The sequence below is a fragment of the Somniosus microcephalus genome, chromosome 6, assembly GCF_052327205.1.
Source record: "Somniosus microcephalus isolate GS21.2 chromosome 6, FLI_Smic_1.0, whole genome shotgun sequence".
In the NCBI taxonomy this organism is placed as follows: Eukaryota; Metazoa; Chordata; class Chondrichthyes; order Squaliformes; family Somniosidae; genus Somniosus; species Somniosus microcephalus.
The window spans coordinates 59773449-59795039 of record NC_140992.1 but is presented as its reverse complement, the minus strand read 5'-3'; positions in this window follow the sequence as shown (position 1 = coordinate 59795039).

Genomic DNA, 21591 nt, shown 5'->3' with positions numbered 1-21591 from the left:
TCGTCCAAGTAACACTGAGTCCCCGGAATCCCTTGCAGGACTTGTTCCATTGCTCTTTGCCATATAGCCGGAGCTGATGCTACTCCGAATACCAGTCGATTATACTGGTAAAGACCTTTGTGAGTGTTTATCGTGAGATATTTCCTCGAGGATTCTTCAACCACCATCTGCAAATATGCTTGCGCTAGGTCAATTTTTGTAAAACGTTTCCCTCCAGATAGTGAGGCGAAAATATCTTCTATCCTCGGAAGAGGATACTGTACTGTGTGAAGGAGTGGGTTCACAGTCACCTTGAAGTCCCCACAGATGCGAACCTTCCTTGGCTCCTCAGACTTATTGTTTAACGTTTTCTTCATGACAGGAACGATGGGTGTCGCCCACTCGCTCTAGTCTACCTTAGATAACACGCCTGCATTCTCCAGATTCTCCAGCTCTGCCTCGACGGGTGGGCGAATTGCATACGGTACCGGTCTTGCTTTGAAAAACTTGGGAATTGCATTCTCTTCTATTTTTATCGAGGCGGTTATGCCTTTAAGAGTTCCCAGTCCTTGTTGAAATGCCTCTTTAGCATTAGCTAAGACTTTTGACAATCGTCCAGGTGTGACGTCGTCAACATTTTTACCAGCCACAGTCAGTGCCTGAATGGAGTGCCAGTCTAAACTTATCTTTCTGATCCATTCACATCCCAATAACGGTGGTCCACCATCTTGCAGTATATACAGATACAATTTCTGTATTTCCTTGCCGTTGTATTCGACAGGCACCCTTATTTTCCCTCTGGGGTATACTTTCTGCCCCGTATATGCCTTCAAGACAATGGATGTGTCTTTCAAGGGTATGTGTGAGAATAGCCGCTCGTAGTCTCGTCGATTCATGATGGTCAGGGCTGATCATGTATCCAATTCCATTTTGACTTGGGACACTGCTATCGTGAGGGTGACCCAAATGGTTCGGTGATCCTCTTTTGCGATTACATTGTGTAGTTTGAGACAGCTTAGTCTCTTGTTCCCGGATTCACTATCGCTCTTCTGGTCTTCGGAACTACTGTCCGCCATCTTTTGTACTTTCCTGTACTTTTCCTTAGTAGTCTTTTTGTTGTCGTTAGTCTTCTTCCTGGACCTGCAAACTCGTGCAATGTGTCCCATCTTTCCGCATTGCCTGCATGTTTTGTCCTTGAACCAGCAGTTCTTCTGGTCATGGGTTGTTCTGCTGCAGCGATAACATTTTTCAAATCCCCGTGTCATTTCATGGGTGCCGTATTCCTGTGGCTTTTGCTGTATTTCCGCAGCTCCGCTTGCTGCTGCTTCGTACGATACTGCCACGCTGAAAGCCTTATCTAACGTCAGCTCTTTCTCTGAGAGTAACCTCTTCTGGGTTCCTTCACTCAGGAGTCCACAGACAAATTTGTCCCGTAGGGTATCTGCCAGTCCTGCTCCGAACTGGCAGTGCTTTGATAGCTTGCGTAGTTCCGTAAGGTAATCAGCATTGCTCTCATCTTTATGCTGATTTCTCTTGTGGAATTTAAATCTTTCTGTTATCAGCAGCGGTGTAGGATTTACGTGTTCCTGTAGGATATCAACAATTTCGTTAAAACTCTACTCCATCGGTTTGACTGGAGTGATCAGGTTCCGCAATAGGCCGTACGTTCTTGTGCCCATTAAGTTTAGTAGTACCGATGCCTTTTTCTCATCGGCTACTTCATTTGCCTTGCAATATACTTCGACTCTTTCCACATACGTAGTCCAGTCTTCTATTTCACTATCGAAGGCAGTGATATTGCCAGTCTTCGGCATCTTGGAAATCTAAGATGGCGCCTCCCGCGCTTTGCCTTCTTCCCCGGTTGAACAAAATGGTGCCTCCCGCACTTTGCCTTCTTCCCCGATTGAACAAAATGGCGCCTCCCGCGCTTTCTGTCTTTTCCGCTGCTGCCAACGCTGTTGCTGGCGTTTTTATGCCTTGATGGCGACGCCCTATGGTCTTCGCGCGCTTCCCCCCGCGCTGCTGCCAACGCCGCTCTCCGCGGTCCCCGTGGCAAACTGCAGCTCCTCGCGGCTTTCTGCGCTTCTAATTTCTTTTTCTTTTATTTTAATTACTGTTCCCATCGTCAGAGCAGACCCTATGGGACACTTTCCTCCCTCTTCTCGGGTCTGTACGCTGCCCGGCTTCGTAGCACTGGCCCGCGCCCTGTGTGCTCCACCCTCTCTCTGTCTCTCCTCTTCCCGACAACGCTGCTCGGCCCCGTTGAAAAGCCACCCAATCGAGCTCTAGCCCGCCGCAGCCCAGGAAGGATCAGTGCACTACCTGCCACCAGCCCGATTAGCTGGAACACCATAGACTGGAGAACCAAGCCCAGTTCTCGACAGCCTCTCCTGCAAATCTTCGAATTTGAATAATCAGAGGGCGGTTGCCCACGGTCGACGCCCGTTTCTTCTGTTTGTTTTTTTTCTTTTTGGATTTCGTCCTTCTGGCTTCGACCTCTAATAACTTCGCTTCAGGGATGGATCCCCGTGAGGTGGTGCAGAACTGTAGGTAAGTTCGGATCTCTTTGTCGCCAATGTAATGTCCGTGTGTAATTGAGACACGGACTGCAGAAGTTGGTTATAACAGGTGTTTACTGAATGGAGACAAAACTGGAACTACTATACAAAGTTACTACACAGGCTTATATACAGGGGTGGTCACTACTGGTACTGCAGTATACAGGAGCTGCAGAATATAGTTCCTTCTTCAAAGTACATACACTACAATTGTCCTCTGCCGTAAAGGCTGATACAAAATATTTGTTCAGCATTTTTGCCATCTCCATGTTTCCCACCATTAATTTCCCGGTCTCATCCTCTAAGGGACCAACATTTACTTTAGCCACCCTTTTTCTTTTTATATAACTATAGAAACTTTTGCTATCTGTTTTTATATTTTTTGCTCATTTACTTTCATAATCTATCTTCCCTTTCTTAATCAATCTTTTAGTTATTTTTTGCTGTCTTTTAAAGACTTCTCAATCTTCTATCCTCCCACTAGATTTGGCTACCTTATATGCCCTTGTTTTTAGTTGGATACTATCCTTAATTACTTTACTTAGCCACTTTTAAGTCCGCTAAAACCGCTAGTACCTCCTCCCTCTTAATGCTAATTTGTTCAAGTATATCACAATCCCCCTGCCTGATTTCTATGCCTACATCATCCTTCTCCATAGTGAACACAGATGCAAAATATTGATTTAAAACCTCACCTACATCTTCTGGCTCTACACACAGATTGCCACTTTGGTCCTTAATGGGCCCTACTCTTTCCCTGGTTATCCTCTTGCCCTGAATATACTTATAAAACACCTTGGGATTTTCCTTTATTTTGCCCACCAGTGTTTTATCATGCCCCCTCTTCGCTCTCCTAATTTATTTTTTAAGTATCCCCCTGCACTTTCTATACTCTTTTAGGGCTTCCACTAAAAACCTTTAAATCATTATGTCACATGTTTAACAGTATTCAAGTTAATCATCCTCTTTAAGGATTGAGAGTCTTGATAATGGTCCAGTAATTCCGTTCCAAATGCGTGAGTACGGTTGGGGTACTCACGCGTCTGGCCAGAGGAAATGCCGGTTTTCAGCATGCATAGCGCATGCGGGGAAAACCGGCATTTCCTGTCCTCTGAACGAAGGGGTTCAGAGGCACAGCACGTGCGACTGCACAGGCAGCGTGTGCGCAGTAAAATTTGCCGGTTTCATTCATGCTTTCAGTGAGGTTAAGTCCTTACAACTTACACATGAAAAAAGCATGCGTACAGTTGCTCCAGAGGCTGCGGAGGAAGATATATTTTATCGTGGAGCTTCTGAAAGGCAATATTTTTGTTTGGGAAAGGGAGGAAAGTTATTTTAAGAAATGCTGAGGTAAGTTTTAAAGTTTAATTTTTTTTTTTAACGGGTTTTCAGTACTGTAGGTAGAAGGAGCAATTGTGGCTGTGTGAATTGAATTTGCTGTGTTTATTAAATGTGAAAATGACTGTTCTAAAATGAATAATGTAACATTTCCAACATTTTTAAGAAAGAAACTTTTCATCAGTAGTATATTCTTTTAAGTAATTATATATGTATGTCTGTATATATTCCTTTGCGTATATGTATGTATGTATATATTCCTTTACTTATGTGTATGAATGTATGTATTTAATTATGACTTTCAGAGAAAGTAACTTATTGGAAAATCATAATTAAATACATACATTCATACACATAAGTAAAGGAATATATACATACATACATATACGTAAAGGAATATATATGGACATACATACATAATTACTTAAAAGAATATATTACTGATGAAAAGTTTCTTTCTTAAAAATGTTGGAAATGTTACATTATTCATTTTAGAACAGTCATTTTCACATTTAATAAACACAGCAAATTCAATTCACACAGCCACAATTGCTCCTTCTACCTACAGTACTGAAAACCCGTTAAAAAAAAAAATTAAACTTTAAAACTTACCTCAGCATTTCTTAAAATAACTTTCCTCCCTTTCCCAAACAAAAATATTGCCTTTCAGAAGCTCCACGATAAAATATATCTTCCTCCGCAGCCTCTGGAGCAACTGTACTCATGCTTTTTTCATGTGTAAGTTGTAAGGACTTAATCTCACTGAAAGTATGAATGAAACCGGTGAATTTTACTGCGCTCGCACCTGTGCAGTCGCACGCGCTGTGCCTCTGAACCCCTTCGTTCAGAGGACAGGAAATGCCGGTTTTCCCCGCATGCGCTGTGCATGCTGAAAACCGGCATTTCCTCCAGCCAGACGCGTGAGTACCGCGACCGTACTCACGCGTTTGGAACGGAATTACTGGGCCATTGGAAAATCATCTCGGGCTGTGAAATTCATCAGGCGGGTATGATGTATTACCAAGACGATAACGCGTTTCTCCTGCCATAGGCTGGGGTGATTTTCTAGCCAGTCACTTCATTAAAATTACTTTAACAACTCTTTCCATTTCTTCCTTGCAAGGACGTCTGTGTAAGCAGGAGGCCTGTGAGAGAGAAAAATGCCCGGGAACTGCTAGTAGCCAACACCTTCACGAGCTAGTGGTGCCTTGTACCTCCCCCTCCCCCCGCAAGGCAAAGAAAGGAGCAGACACAATTTAAAGTGAAGCAGTGAACTTTTATTGCATCATAAAACAGTTTTCAGGGTCAGTTTTGATGTAGATAGTTTATAACTTTAAAATGTTAACTAGCTATTTCCTGCTTTTCAAACATTTGTAAACATGAATAGTTCAGAAAAAAATGTGTTAACATTTTAAAGTGACTTTTTCTGTTTTCTTAGTGCAATAAAGACATTCAAGGTGGAAACTAGCTATGTTCTAATTTTCAAATAGTTGTAAAAATACTTTGGCTCCAATAAAAGTTGCTAATTTTTTTCAAACTGACTACAGGCTGCACTGTTTAAAGGAAAAGGTTACATATCCTTTCAGTCACAAATAAACATTTCAATGAAAACAGCAAACACAACATTTTACATGTCAATAAAATGAAAAATTTAACAATTGCACGATTTGCCCTCTCGCATCTGCGACTGAGGGTCCAAGGAGGTGCATTGCGCAAGAGGTCATCGTCGTACGTATCCTCACACTGTTCCCTTTCGGGAAATGTATGAAGTGGTGGAAGGATTTCTGGCCACGTTAACGCTCCTTCCGCGACCATAACCATCTTCATACCAGCCATTAGGGTGGTTAGTCCTATGGCGCGAGGGTTTTACGGGCTCCCACAACCCATCTGAGGGGGGGCTACCCACACCCGCGGACACAAGTATCCCGCTGGATGTCCACCCAGAATTTATAGTTGGAGCTCCGACTCCACTTGCCGGGACTGTCTGGAGCGGGGTTCGAAACCCTACTCCTTCTGGCCCAGCGGTGGGGATGCTTACCGCTGCGCAAAAGGCCCACTCCGTGCAAAAGGTGACACCCATACGTTTCCTGCGCCTTTTCCCTCCCCGTGACTGGAGCCCTATGCTGCCACTTGAAAGACCAAGCTATCATCTGTCCTTTTTGCAGCGCCTTGGACTTCTCATTACCAATGATGAGCAGGCGCTGCGCCTCCACCTCGTTGAGGAGATTGCTGAGGTCATCATCAGTTCAATTGTGAGTTCTTTTAATGCCGTGAATTGTGCTCATTCCAGCCATTTCACGTTGCTAATCGGAGTGGGCCTTTGGCGTAGCGGTAGCATCCCCGCCGCTGGGCCAGACGGGGTAGGGTTTCGAACCCCGCTCCAGACAGTCCCGGCAAGTGGAGTCGGAGCTCTGGCTCTAAATTCTGGGTTGACATCCAGTGGGGTATTTGCGTCCGTGGGTGTGGGTGGCCCCCCCCTCGTATAGGTTGTGGGAGCCCGTAAAACCCTCCCGCCATAGGACTAACCACCCTAATGGCTGGTTCAAAGATGGTTACGGTCACGGAATGAGCGTTAATCACGGCCATAAATCCTTCCACCACTTCATACAGTTCCCCAAAGGGAACAGTGCGAAGACACGTACGACGACGACGTTGTTAATTAAATAAATGGAATGAAAAAAGTGCTTTCAGGGCTTTTAAAAGTCTTTAAATTGCTTTAATTCTGTTTAAAACTACTTCAGATTCTTCAAAATAATGTAAAAGTTTATAAAAGTTACCAAAAGCTTCATAAAAATACCAAAAACCTATTTAAAATGCTGCTCTGCATGTAAAAATGCTTTGCAGCTTGTGAGAAACATTGGGGGCGTGTCCTATTAAACTGAGACCTCAAGGGGCGTGTCTCACTTGCACTGCGCGCTCCAGGCTTCGCGCTGGCTGCACTCCTGGGCGGCGTGACGTCAGACGCTGCCCGGGAGTCATCATTTTAAAACAGGAATTCCAGGCGTCCCTGAAGCTCAACGGCCGGCGCGTCGGGTAAGTGCACATCGGGGGCTTGCACGCGCGGCAAGCCCCCGATCCTAATTTCTGCCCCAATAAGATTCTGTCTTGAGTCTTTGTTCAAGAGCATTTTCTTTCTGTACAGGTTAATTTAAAAAGCAAAATCAAAACAATATACTGTAAACCTTTTATTTCTGTGTACTTATGTTTATCTTTTTATTATTTTTTAAATGATTTGTATGAGTATGCTTCAGTTGTATTTTAATCCACAGTTCTGTGCTGCGTAGTGATCATGTAAGTGCACACGTGCACACACTTGCAGTTTCTCATCCCTAAGTGAGTAAGGAAAGCTGCACGTGTATATGTCTTTCCTTATCACAATTATTTTCCTAAAGAGCAGTCTGATTGCTAGCTTAAGTAGTTTTATTCTTTTTATTTTTATGGGTGAGTAGTTGGGTGAGGTTCACTCCGTTTTTTGGATTTTTGTCTACTTTCCTCACACACTTAGATTATACCCGCAGTCATGGGGTAGCTAAGCGGTTTTCTCTTACACCATGATAAAGCTCACCCCCATGAGGTGACAATAACCACCCAGGCTTGACTCTATCCTTCATTCAGTGTCAGTCAGATCAAGAATCAGGCAGACTTAAACCTGTGTCTGTCCTGATACATGATGCTTACTGCTATTGTGTTAACTCTGAGCACCAATGCACCGATGATATTGGATTCATAATCAATATCCTCATGGCCTAAACTTTGTTTTTTGTTTAGACAATTTTTCTGTTTAAAGTAACTCGTTTTGGCTCTCTTAATTTTCTGTAGTGCAGAAAATGTTGTAATAACTGCAGTTTTAATTAATAGTTAAAATGTGAGGAAAGAAACTCCCATAATAATTGGTTTCAGGTATCTTTTGTAAATGGGTTGGATTTACCTCTAAAGCTTACTTTCAGGATTGAACTTACATGCTGGATAGGATGAGTAAATAGTAGATAAGTTTGCTTGTCCTCAAGTGCTTTCATCATAGGCAAGCATTCCAGCAGTTATGTACATGTGTTTCTGTTGTTAAGTTTACAACTACCAAGAGCTGCTGGTTTATCTAACTGTTCAAGTATGAAGCCAATTACTACTCTGGAGGCAATTGGAATGGCTTGTACACCTACTTGTTTTTGAGAGCATTGAAGCAATATTTATATTTGTTATTTTTAATCATCAAAATAACTTGTGATGAGTTCCAGCATTTCATTCTGCATTACTGAGCTTTGATATGCCAACATTTATGCAAGGAAGTGGATTTTTTCAGAGTTTGTTGGACTCAGGCTAATCTCAGAGGATTGGAAAATAGCAATTGTGACTCCCAAAAAAGGGGAGAGGGACGAACCATCAAATTATAGACCTGTAAGCTTTACTTCCATTGTTGGTAAAGTGTTTGAAAGTAAGATGAGGGATAATATAAGGGAGTACAGGTACCTTGAGGGTCATTAAGGCATTTGACACTGTCCCACATAACGTCCAAGCCCATGGGCTAGATGGGAATGTATTAAGTGGGTTTGCAAATGATTGGTTGATAGCCAACAGTGAATAGTAGTGCATGGGCAGGTATCTGGTTGGCAATAACACACCAGTGGAGTGCTACAAGGTTCATCATTGGGCCACGGTTGTTAGAGGGTGTACAGCGATGTGTTCCATGGTTAGTCCCAGATCCTAAGGAAATCTGAGGAATTTGCGGATAGGTTGACTATCCTGGATCTTTTCACTCTTGAAAAGAGAAGACTGAGAGGGGATATAATAGAAGTGGTAGCACTTCTGCCTTTAAACCAGAAGGTCATGGGTTCAAGTTCTACTCCAGATACTTGAGCATATAATCTAGGTTGATGCTTCAATGCAGTACTAAGGAAGTGCTGTACTATTGGAGTTGCTGTCTTTCAGATGATACATTAAACAGAGACCCTATCTGCCTTCACAGATGGATGTAAAAGATCCCATGGCACCATATGAAAAAAACAAACAGGAAAAGGTCCTGGTCAATACTTATCCTCAATCAACACCACCTTAAACAGATTGTTTGACCAGTTATTTCATTTGCTGTGAGAAAATTGGCTGCTGTGTTTCCCTACATTACCACACTCCAAAAGTATTTAATTGGCTTTAAAGAACTTTGGGATTTCCTGAGAATGTAAATGGCACTAAATAAAATGCAAATTGTTTCTTTCTTTTATCCAATGAAATATTTTGGCCTGACAAAATGATAGATATTGCACAATCCTGCCTCACTTCTCATCTATATCAGTATTTTATTGAAGAGTAGTCTGTCATGAGCTTCTCAACAGCCCTCATTTGAGCCTCAGCTGTCTTCTACCTCCCATGCTGTAGCCACTGGGGGCACACCTCATATAGGAGCAGTAAAGTATCCAAAACATTTGAGAAAGGCACAATGGGGCTAACGCCAGGATGAGAATTTCTGTATTGTGGCATTACTATAAGCCGTTATCAATTTCTCTGCAGGGTGTTTCTGTAGTAGCTGTTGTCCCTGCAATGTTGGAACTATTTTATTTGAGGGTGGAAGTACCAGGAGAGGTATAGTTCAGGACTGTTAATATAGTGGGGGACAGGAGATATATTTAAAATTTGATATGGTAATAGGGAACAACTATTTCCACTGGTTGGTGTGTTGGTAATTAGAGAAGATAAATTTAAGATTATCATCAAAAGAAGGAAGTGGTTAGGAGTATTTTGTTTTACACAAAGTGTTGTTAGAACATGGAATGTTCTATCAAAAACAGTGATGGAAGTAGAATCCACAATAGCTTTTAAAAAAAGAAGTGAAAAAATATTTGTAAAAAGATTTTTTTGTAAAGTTGTGGGGAAAAGGCAGTGGAATGGGAGTGTGGATCTCTCGCTCAGAGAGCTGGCACAGGTATGGTGGGCTGAATGGCTTCCTTCTGTACTGTAGAATTATATGATTGTTCACTGCCAATGACAAGATACCTAGGGGGAGAAATTCATTATAGCCCAGGAATGGGTGCTAACTTTAGAAATTTTGAGATTTAGCGCCAGGTGCTAATGAATCTCGCTGCATGCAAATTTCAGTGTCATCGCTCAAAGAAAGGATCGGAGCACTAAATCAAGTGCTAACAGCTTAGCTCAGTGGCGCTACACTCAAAGCTGTAGTGTATGTACCTTTAAGAGAGAACTACTTTTACAGCTCCTGTATACTGTAGTACCGGCAGTGACCACACCTGTATATAAGCCTTGAGCATGCCTCTGTACTGTTAGTCTTTAGACTACCCTCCTCCAGTAAACACCTGTTGATTGTTAATTTACAGCCTCCGTCTAGTTATTGGAAAACATCATACTTTAAGAATCACGGATTCAACAGTGGCGATGAGATCGATTCGAATCTACCTGCAACTCTGCATTTCCTTTCAAGGATTCGCTCCAGGAGGACGGTGGAAGAAAGTCGAGGCCAGAAGCACGGGCGTCGACCACGAGCAACCGCCCAGTCATCCGGCAGAGAGTGAACATTGCAGGGGAGGCTGTTGAGAGCTGGGCTTGGTTCTCCAGCCACGATGATCCAGCAACAGACTGGCAACAGGTACAGCGCTGACCCTTCCTGGACAGCGGCGGCTGGAGCCGACCGACGGCACAGAAAAGGCCGAGCAGCGTCAACGGGGTAAGAGAGAGGGTGAAGCGCACAGGGCGCAGCCGGGGGTTGAAGACCGAGCGGCGTCGATGGAAAACAAAAAAAGAGAGAGAGGGTAAAGCACAGCCGGGGTTCAGGATCGAGCGGCGGCAACGAGAGAGGCACACAGGATAACGCGCAGAGCGCAGCCAGGGCTCAAGGGCGAGCGCGGGAAGAAAGGAAAGCGCGGGAGACGCCATTTTGAGCCAGTGGAGAAGAAGGGAGAGCGCGGGAGACGCCATTTTAGACAGTTTAACCACACCCAGGGATGCCGAAGAGTGGCAGTGTCACTGCATTCGACAATGAAGTCGAAGATTGGGCGACATATGTGGAACGCATTGAGGTGTACTGCAAGGTGAATGAAGTGCCAGATGCTAGGAAAGCACTGGTTTTGTTGAATTCCATGGGTGCAAAAACTTATGGCTTACTGCGAAACCTAATAACCCCAGAGAAGCCAGTGGATAAGAATTTCGAAAGCATAGTGGAAATCCTACAGGACCACTTAAACCCCACACCGCTGCTGATAGCAGAAAGATTTAAGTTCCACAAAAGGAACCAGCATAAAGACGAAAGTAATGCTGAGTACTTAACAGAACTGCGCAAGCTATTGAAACACTGCCAGTTTGGATTGGGACTAGCAGATACGTTAAGGGACAAGTTTGTGTGTGGGCTTCAAAGTGAAGGAACCCAGAAACGGCTTCTATCAGAAAAGGATCTTACGCTGGACAAGGCTTTCAGCATGGCAGTATCACATGAAGCAGCCGCATGGGGCGCTGCAGAGATACAACGGAGACCGCAAGAATATGGCACCAATGAAATGTCATATGGAGCAGGGAAGTGTTATCGCTGTGGCAGAACAACACACGACCAGAAGGATTGTTGGTTCAAGGACCAAGTGTGCAGACAGTGTGGAAAAGCAGGACACATAGCAAGAGTCTGCAGGTCAGGGAAGAAAACCAGCAGCAAGAAATCTCCACAGGAGAAGTACAAAAAGGTACATAAGGTGATGGACAGTAGTTCAGACGAACAGAAAAGTGATACAGACTCCAGAAGCAAGGAGCTGGGTTGTCTGAAACTACATAAGGTAATCAAAATGGAGGATCACCAGACTATCTGGGTCATGCTCAAGATAGACGGAGTCCAAGTGAAAATGGAATTGGACACAGGATCAGCCCTAACAGTCATAAACCGAAGGGACTACAAGCGGCTATTTTCACATATACCCTTGAAAGCTACAGAGATTGTCTTGAAGACGTACACGGGGCAAAAAGTCTACCCCAAAGGAAAAATAAGGGTGAACGTGACATACAAAGGCCAGGAAATACCCAAAATGGACCTATATGTATTGCCAGATGGAGGACCACCACTACTAGGACGTGAATGGATCCGGAAGATACAATTAGATTGGCATTCCATACAGGCACTGAAGGTTGAGGCCAAAAAGGATGACGACATCACACCTGGACGACTGTCAAAAATGCTAAGTGACGCACAAGAAGTGTTCCAGGAGGAACTTGGAACACTAAAAGGCATAACAGCAATGATTAAAATAGAGGAAAATGCAAGCCCAAAGTTTTTTTTAAGGCCAGACCGGTGCCTTATGCGATCCGACCAGCCGTCGAAGCAGAGCTGGAAGGTTTGGAACGTTCAGGAGTACTGTCCAAAGTGGACTGGAGCGAGTGGGCTACACCCATTGTTCCTGTAATGAAGAGGTCGTTGAGTAATACGCCTGAGGAACCAAAGAAGGTCCGCATCTGTGGGGACTTTAAGGTGACAGTGAACCCAGTCCTTCACACGGTACAATATCCGCTTCCACGGATTGAGGATATTTTCGCCTCACTATCTGGAGGTAAACGCTTCACTAAGATTGATCTGGCCCAGGCGTACCTGCAAATGGAGGTAGAAGAAGCCTCGAAACAATACCTCACGATCAACACTCGTAAAGGTCTCTACCAATACAACCGGCTGGTGTTCGGGGTAGCATCGGCTCCGGCTATTTGGCAAAGGGCAATGGATCAAGTCCTGCAAGGGATTCCAGGGACCCAGTGTTATTTGGACGACATCCTGGTCACGGGCAAAAATGACAGTGATCACCTCGCCAACCTGGAGAAGGTGCTCACTAGATTAAAGGAATATGGGCTACGAGCTAATTGCCACAAGTGCGAGTTTTTCCAGAAGCAGATCTCGTATTGTGGCCACTGTAGTGTATGTAACTGTTCTACCTTTAAGAGAACTATTGTATGTAACCGTCCACCTTTAAGAGAACTATTTTAGGTGTGGCACTACTTTATCCTGGCTGCTGTATACTGTAATACCGACGGTGACCACACCGGTATATAAGTGCTGTGGCAGAATTTATTGGGCAGATTCGCCCTGACCTTCGAATAGTAAAGTCCTGTTAAAGTTACTCTTGTAGTCTGTGTATTACTTCGTTATACAACCCACAGACTTTACAGTGGCGACGAGTTCGATCTTACCCTGCGTGCAGCAATACGTCCGAAGCAGTTAACGAAGCATCGAGAAGAGGCAACCGCCCTCGTCGTTCTGCTGAGAGAAAACTCGAGTCTGCACAGCAAGAAAGAAGGAAGACTTCAGACATGCAGCCTTCCATCAGCAACAGGCACGGATTGTCCCTTCTGCCACGGTGGTGAGTGAGCCAATCAACACGAGAAGCAAGTCGGCCACGGTGACTGTGAGTAAAGGGAAAATAGAAACAAATAAATGGAGGATAAGGGCGGTGCACTCGACCACGGTCGAGGGGGAAAGGAGCCGGACAGAAGTCGGGCCCAGAGGCACTGAGACTGGGGCAGCGTGGAGCAGAAGCCGCGGTACAAGCGGGCTGGGGAGCGTCGTGAGACGACTAGACCGCGACGGCGAAAAAGGCCGGACATATACCGCGACCACGGGGCGCTGCGACTGGGATCGTAAGGCGCGGGAAGATATAAACATAAATAAGCCACGGAGAACTCAGCCGCAGCCGGGGAGGAAAGCACCGGACTGCGAGAGGGCTGGGAGGCGCGATTGGAGCGAAAAAGGCTGGGCACCTACCAAGGCCGCGAGGCGCTGCGGCCGGGATCATAAGGCGCGGAGGCAATAAATAAATAAATAACTAAATAACCCGCGAAGAATCAGCCGCAGCCGGGGAGGAAAGGACCGGACTGCGGGAGGTCTGGGAGAGGCGTTTAAAGCCACTGAGGGAGAGCCGCGCGAGCGGGAGAGACAGAGCCCGAGAGAGAGCGAGCGAGAGCCGAGCGAGCGGGAGAGACAGAGCCCGAGAGAGAGACCGAGCGAGGTTCCGGCCAGCGGCTTGCAGCAGCTGCCGTGAAGGACCAGGAGCTGGATCTGTCCGACGCCAACTGGTTGTCCCCAGCGCCGGTTGCCCCTGCTGAAAAGAAGAAGGGGGGGAACAAGGAACGCGATCGGCTTTTCTAGCGCGCGCTTCAGAATAAACTGAAGCCGGCGCACAGGCTACAAACCCCGTAAACCAGCGGTCATCGCCCGAGGGCAAAGCTTACCCCTTCCACCAGAGGAAGAAGTCAGGAGCGGGAAACCGCCATTTTGCCAGTAGGGGGGAAGAAGACAAGCGCGGGAAACCGCCATTTTGCCAGTAGGCGGGGAAGAAGACAAGCGCGGGAAACCGCCATTTTTGGAAAAAAAAAGAAAAAGTTAAAAAGTTAAAGAGAAATCCTGTTGTTTCGCAGAAAGATAGTGAGAGATAGTGAAGATGCCTAAGCATGGTAACATCAACAACTTCGATGCCGAGGTGGAAGATTGGGCCACGTACGTAGAACATATCGAGATATATTGTGAGGCCAATAAAATAGAAGATGATGATAAAGCTATAACCTTGCTAAACTCGATGGGCGCGAAGACATATGGGTTATTGAAGCATCTTCTATCACCAGCTAAACCGGCGGATCAGACTTTCGATAACATTGTTGCTGTTCTGAAGGATCACTTGAACCCCACACCGCTGATGTTGGCGGAACGATTCAAATTTTATGCGAGAACGCAACGGAAAGAGGAAAGCAACGCGGAATACTTGGTCAAACTGCGTAGACTAGCGAAATACTGCCAGTTTAGAGGAAATCTGACAGAGGCATTGCGAGACAAGTTCGTGTGCGGGTTGTCGAAGGAAGGAATGCAAAAGCGACTACTCGAAGAGAACGACCTTACACTTGAGAGGGCTGTCCTTATTGCAGCATCGCACGAAGCTGCAGCGAAAGGAACTGCGGAAATGCAGCTAAAGGCAGCGGTACTCAGTGTGGATCAAATTACTTCGGGTACAATGAAATGTTATCATTGTGGGAAGACAACACACGACCAGAACCAATGCTGGTTTAAAAACCAGGAATGTAGAAAATGTGGCAAACTGGGTCACATAGCTAAAGTATGCCGGTCAGGAAAGAAGACCAACAACCAAAGAAAGCCATCACGGGGAAAGTACAACAAAGTACACAAGGTGGCTGAGAAGAGTTCAGACGAACAGAATTCGGATTCAGACCCAAACAGCCAGGAACTGGGTAGTCTGAGAATTCACAATGTGAGTAAGAAAGCTGACCTACAAACTATCTGGGTCATGCTAAAAATAGCCGGAGTCCAAGTGAAAATGGAGTTGGACACTGGATCAGCCCTATCAGTCATAAATCGAAGGGATTACAACCGGCTATTCTCACATATACCCTTGAGAGATACCAAGTTCGTATTGCAGACATACATGGGGCATAAAGTATACCCCATGGGGAAGATAAGAGTCAAGGTGAGAGACAGGGGCAAAGAACACCCAGGAATGGACTTATATGTACTACCTGAGGGAGGACCACCACTTCTAGGACGGGAGTGGATCAAGAAAATAGACATGGAATGGCACTACCTAAAAGCAATAACGAGTGAGGACTCGGTGCAGACAATCAGCTCAGACTCTGAAACGGATGACGATAAGACTAGCCCAAGTATGAAAGACAAGGCTAAAATGGACTTGCTGACTGAGGTTGGAAAAACGAAGGCGTGCATAAAGGCTTATGCGCCAGAGGAGAACAAAGTTTCAGAACAGAATTCCACTGAACAACAACAACATAGTTTGACAGAGAATTCTGAGTCTGTCCAGTTTACAGACATATACATTACTGAGGAACACCGGGCTCGAACTCAACTTTATTTCAAATTACAACAGCAATTAGAACAATTGAGTCACCGTCTTGAGCAAGAGACAACAACAATGAAAAAGTTCTTGGACACAGAGTGGGAGAATCTGGAAAGACAACAGAAGCAGCTGAGGAAGAAAATGGAGCAGGAGCACACAAACCGTCTGCGCGAGGAGGCCAAACGAATCAAAGCTGATTCGGTCTCTGAAGGTGCGTGCTCTAATCTGGTGGAGCAAGATGTTCAGCAACTGAAGGCGCTTGTTAGCAGGTTGCAGGCAGAAAAGGCTGATTTGGTCGCCATGAATTCCGAGCTCCTACTGAAGTCGGGTGCAGCATCACCGGACGATTCATTTGTGGAAATTCGAATGGTGGAGGCTGCGGATAATGGCGAAGTAGAAACAGCAAAGGAGCCCCAGGGCAAGGTTCTAAACAGCCCTGCAGCTAATGGGAAATGGATGATGGCAGAAGAGTTAACAGTCAGCCAACTCCTCCAGGGCAAGGTTATAAACAGCCCTGCAGCGAATGGGAAAGGGATGATGGCAGAAGAGTTAACAGTCAGCCAACTCCTTCATATGCTGAGGGACAAGACTCTGAAATGGGAAAAACTTGAACACGAGCCTCAATCTTCAAAGAAAAGGGGTTCGGAGCTTTCAAAAGTTATTGAAATAGCTGAAGTGGCAACACAGACGGAGAAGACTGCAGCAGAGCAGCCCTTGGATGCCAAAAGTACGCTGACTCACGTCAATGTAGAACAACAGAATGCTGAAACAGCTACTTCAGTAGAGGGATTGAATAGTCCGATCAATCAATCTCCGAAGGAAGTTGAAGTATTGAAATCACAAATGAGGTCATTAGTAAAAGACTTGCTGAAAGCCCAGAAAAAGCTGGATGAAGCGGAACACATGAAGAAGTCTCTTCAGGAAAGATGTCTGGATTTGGAACAAAAGCTGGCTAACGTCCAGCTGGGTAAGGAGGAAATAGAAGACCCTCTCGCTGGCCTAGCTCAGGACGACACTGAATATTACCATGATCTGTTGAGTGACACTGAATATTACGAGGACCTGGTCTGCCCAGCTTGTGCCGAGAACTCCCAAAGTGCCGAAATCAGGATGAATCACTTAAAGTCTAAGGAACATAGGGAGATGGTGGCGTTACAGCTGGCAGCTGACAATGGAGCCCCGAGAGTCTCCAAGAAGCAAAAAAGGAAAAGACGAAGCAGAAGATGATAACCATCTGAACCATTATTACCTCTACCCGATCACACACGTGGTCCCCCGAACGGAGCCAAATCAGTTGGAAAGTAGGAATATTTCCCAAGGCAATCCAACTGTTTTTTGTTTGTTTTAAAAAAGTCAGCAATGCTGGTTCAGAAGTGATGGAAGTAAAGCTGTTAAGTCTAGGGAAGGACTATGGGAGGAGTCCCTCTAGCAAGGTGACCCGACTACACCACGGAGGCGTGGTCCGGACCGAGTCAAGAAGATCAGAGACTGAATCTGTGAACTGTTTCCCACAGAGACTGAATCTGTGAACTGTTTCCGCAGAGACTACCTCTGTGAACTGTTGTAACATGAAGTTGGATATGTTATGATGTTATGTTAATGGGGAATAAGTATGTTGGAAGCTAAAAAGGGAGGATTGTAGTGTATGTAACTGTTCTACCTTTAAGAGAACTATTGTATGTAACCGTCCACCTTTAAGAGAACTATTTTAGGTGTGGCACTACTTTATCCTGGCTGCTGTATACTGTAATACCGACGGTGACCACACCGGTATATAAGTGCTGTGGCAGAATTTATTGGGCAGATTCGCCCTGACCTTCGAATAGTAAAGTCCTGTTAAAGTTACTCTTGTAGTCTGTGTATTACTTCGCTATACAACCCACAGACTTTACAGCCACGTCATTGATGAAGAGGGGTTACATAAGTCCCCTGAAAAGATTGAGGCAGTAGCCAAGGCTCCAGCACCGGAAAATGTGTCACAACTGAGGTCGTTCCTCGGGCTGGTGAACTACTACCATAAGTTCTTACCAAATTTGTCTACAGTATTACACCCACTGAACACCCTACTGCAAACGGGGGGTACCATGGAAGTGGAATGACGAATGTAAACGAGCTTTCCAGAAGTGCAAAGAATTGATCACATCAAAAGAGGTGTTGGCCCATTTCAACCCAGCACTACCAATTCGGTTGGCGTGTGATGCATCACCCTATGATATTGGAGCGGTGTCGTCGCACAAATTCCCAGATGGGTTGGAGAGGCCAGTAGCCTTTGCGTCTCGGTCACTAACCTCAGCCGAGCGCAACTACGCCCAGATTGACAGGGAGACCCTCAGCCTAGTATGGGGAGTAAAAAAATTCAACCGCTATCTGCATGGGCAGAAGTTCACCTTGCTGACTGACCACCAACCACTTGTCTCCATCTTTAATCCAAAGAAGGGCGTTCCGGTGATGACTGCACAACGGCTACAAAGATGGTCCCTTTTTCTAGGGGTGAACCAATATGAAATAGAGTATAAGGGCACGAAACAGCATGGAAACGCTGATGGGCTATCACGCCTGCCACTGCCTACTGTGGAGGAAGCACCAGCAGTGGACCCGATCAAAATATTTTATTCATCGATAATTGAACACTTGCCAGTAACTAACGCGGATATAGAGGAGACCCGAAATGATCCGACACTGTCTCGGGTATATGATTTGACGGTGAAGGGATGGCCAACACATGGCGACTCACTGTTGCCAGCATTCTCATCCAGAAGAGAACAGCTGTCAGTATGCCAGGGGACAGTGATGTGTGGATCCCGAGTGGTAATTCCACCCAAGTTAAGGGAGAGAGTGCTCAATGAGCTTCACGAAGGCCATCTGGGAGGGGTGAAAATGAAAAGCCTTGCTAGGGCTTGTGTGTGGTGGCCGGGGATCGATCAACAAATCGAGGACCTAACAAAGAGCTGCTCAGGATGCCAGAAGGTCCAAAATGCACCACCACATGCCCCTCTACACCCATGGGAGTGGCCCTCCTCTCCATGGCAACGGGTGCATATTGATTTTGCTGGTCCATTCATGGACTCAATGTTCTTAATAGCAGTGGATGCGCACTTGAAATGGCCTGAGGCGATCAAAATGTCCTCCACCACTACAGAGAAAACGATTGCAGTCCTACGGTGGCATAGTGGTTAGCACTGTTGCCTCACAGCGCCAGGGACCCGGGTTCGAATCCAGCCTCGGGTGACTGTCTGTGTGGAGTTTGCACATTCTCCCCGTGTTTGCGTGGGTTTCCTCCGGGTGCTCCGGTTTCCTCCCACAGTCCAAAGATGTGCAGGTTAGGTTGATTGGCTATGATAAATTGACCCTTTAGTGTTAGGGGGATTAAATACGTGGGGTTACGGGGATAGGGTGGGATATGTGTTGGTGTAGGGGTTACGGGGATCAGGTGGGATGTGTCGGTGCAGGCTCGATGGGCCGAAATGGCCTCTATCTGCACTGTGGGGTTTCTGTGATTTCTGTGATTTCCCAGGAACGGCTTGCCAGAGCAGATTTGCTCTGATAACGGACCACAGTTTGTGTCCGAAGAGTTTCAGAAATTTATGAGAAGGAATGGGGTAAGGCATTACACATCCGCCCCGTATCATCCAGCCAGAAATGGATTGGCTGAGAGGTTCGTACAAACCTTTAAAAAGGCAGTAAGGGCCATGTGCGATGATGACATTTCACTACAGCATAAGGTGGACAATTTCCTGTTAGCCTACAGAAATGCGACACATGCAGTTACCAACCAGACCCCGGCCATGATGTTCTTTAACCGAAGGTTGAGATCTCGTCTGGATTTGCTCAGACCAAATGATGAAGAAATGTTGAGGATAAGCAATTCCAGCACATCAATGAGAAGCTGACAAGGAGCTTCAATGTAGGACAACCAGTCTTGGCCCGCAACTACCGAACAGAGAAATGGCAACCCGGAATGATATGCACATGGCAGGGGCCACTAATGTACACAGTGGATGTCGGGGAGAACATTGTGAGACGCCACGTCGACCAGATCCTAGCGTCACAGGAATGAGTCAACCCCATGTCTCGCGTACCTGGGGATGAACCCGACATACCGGTAGCATCTACCTCAGAAACAGTAGCAGCGGAAACTGATGAACTAACCGACGAAAGGGGGCCAGAATCGCCTCCGCACCAAGAACAAGAACCTCAGGAAAGGCGCTATCCAGAAAGGATCAGGAAGCCGCCCCAAAGACTGAATCTATAAATGGACTATTTCAGTTAAATGTGCATGTTAAAGTGTTAACTGTTATTTGAATGTTATGGGTACTGTTAATCTAAAAGGGGAGGAATTGTAGTGTATGTACCTTTAAGGGAGAACTACTTTTACAGCTCCTGTATACTGTAGTACCGGCAGTGACCACACCTGTATATAAGCCTTGAGCATGCCTCTGTACTGTTAGTCTTTAGACTACCCTCCTCCAGTAAACACCTGTTGATTGTTAATTTACAGCCTCCGTCTAGTTATTGGAAAACATCATACTTTAAGAATCACGGATTCAACAAAAGCGCTAACCAATATCAGGTGCAGTCTAATCGTAAGTTATCATTGCCACAGGCTCTTTCCAGTTCTTAAAGGGGAGGTTCATTCATGCTGCAGAACCTCATTCTCAGCATTGCTGCCTGTGAACCTGTGACAGCAAGCAGGAGCAGGCCAAGTCCAAGGAGCCGGGCGATTCAACCAGCTATACTCATGGCAGATCCATGCCCCAGGGAGAGAGCCCGCAGATTTTCGGACCAAACATCGGAAGAGTTGGTGTCCGCTGTGGAGAGACGGAGGGCGGTGCTCTACCCGAAAAGTGGCAGGAGGCTCTCGCCGCAAGTCTTCCGTGCCATGTGGAGGGAGATTGCCCATCAAGTCTCGGGCAGCACTGTGGTCCCCAAGACACATACACAGCGCAGGAAGAAATTTAACGACCTCACTCGGGTGGTCAGGGTGAGTCACTGCCTCAACAAATGCTACATACCACCGTCTGAACCACAGTCTGCACACACTGGCCAAAGCACCACACCCCCAGCACTCACCCACCAACAATCTCTACCTACCAACACTCACACCCACATCTCACTCCTTGCACACAATGACAGCTATTCAACTATGGCAGGCACATCACCCAAACACATTGCTCCACACTCACTCACACACTTCCCTTTCTCTTGCAGGCCAAGGTGACTCACAACAAGAGGGAGCAGAAGCGCACAGGCTGGGGACAAGCTGACACCCAACCACTGTCTGCGCTGGAAAATAGTGTGCTGGAGATTATTGAGCACCACCAGGTGGTGGGTGCTGTGGCCACCTGCAATGTTGACCCCTTTGGGGACAACAATGGTATGCTCGTCCCTACTCCTTCTTCTCATATCCCACTTCTCCCTCACCCCACAAGCCTTTCCCACTTTCCAGCTTATCATGCTGTATGCATGCATTTCTCCTTTCCTGCCTTCCTCCCCTCACCTTAACCTGACTCTTGTGCCTTTATACTTTCAGACAATCAGCAAGCACCCGAGCAGCCCGTCCCTGAGGGCACGGTGGAGAGCGATGGGGGAGAAGAACACAGCGTGTCACTGCATGTCTCACCCGCAGACACCAGCTCAGATACTGGCACTATGCATTCTTTAGAGGCTAGTATAGTAGCAGGATCTGCACTGGCTGAGGCACCGGGGATGAGTGGGCTGCAGCAAGGCCAGGGGGAAAGGGTAGCTTGGGGGCCAGCTCCCCGGAGGGCGAGTTCGCGTGCGAGTTCTACTGCACAGGACTCAAATGAGGACCTCGATGGGGAGGCCTTTAGAAGAAGGGTGATGGGCATGCACACTGAGATGATAGGTGCAATGGCAAGGATGCCTGAGAGCCTGTT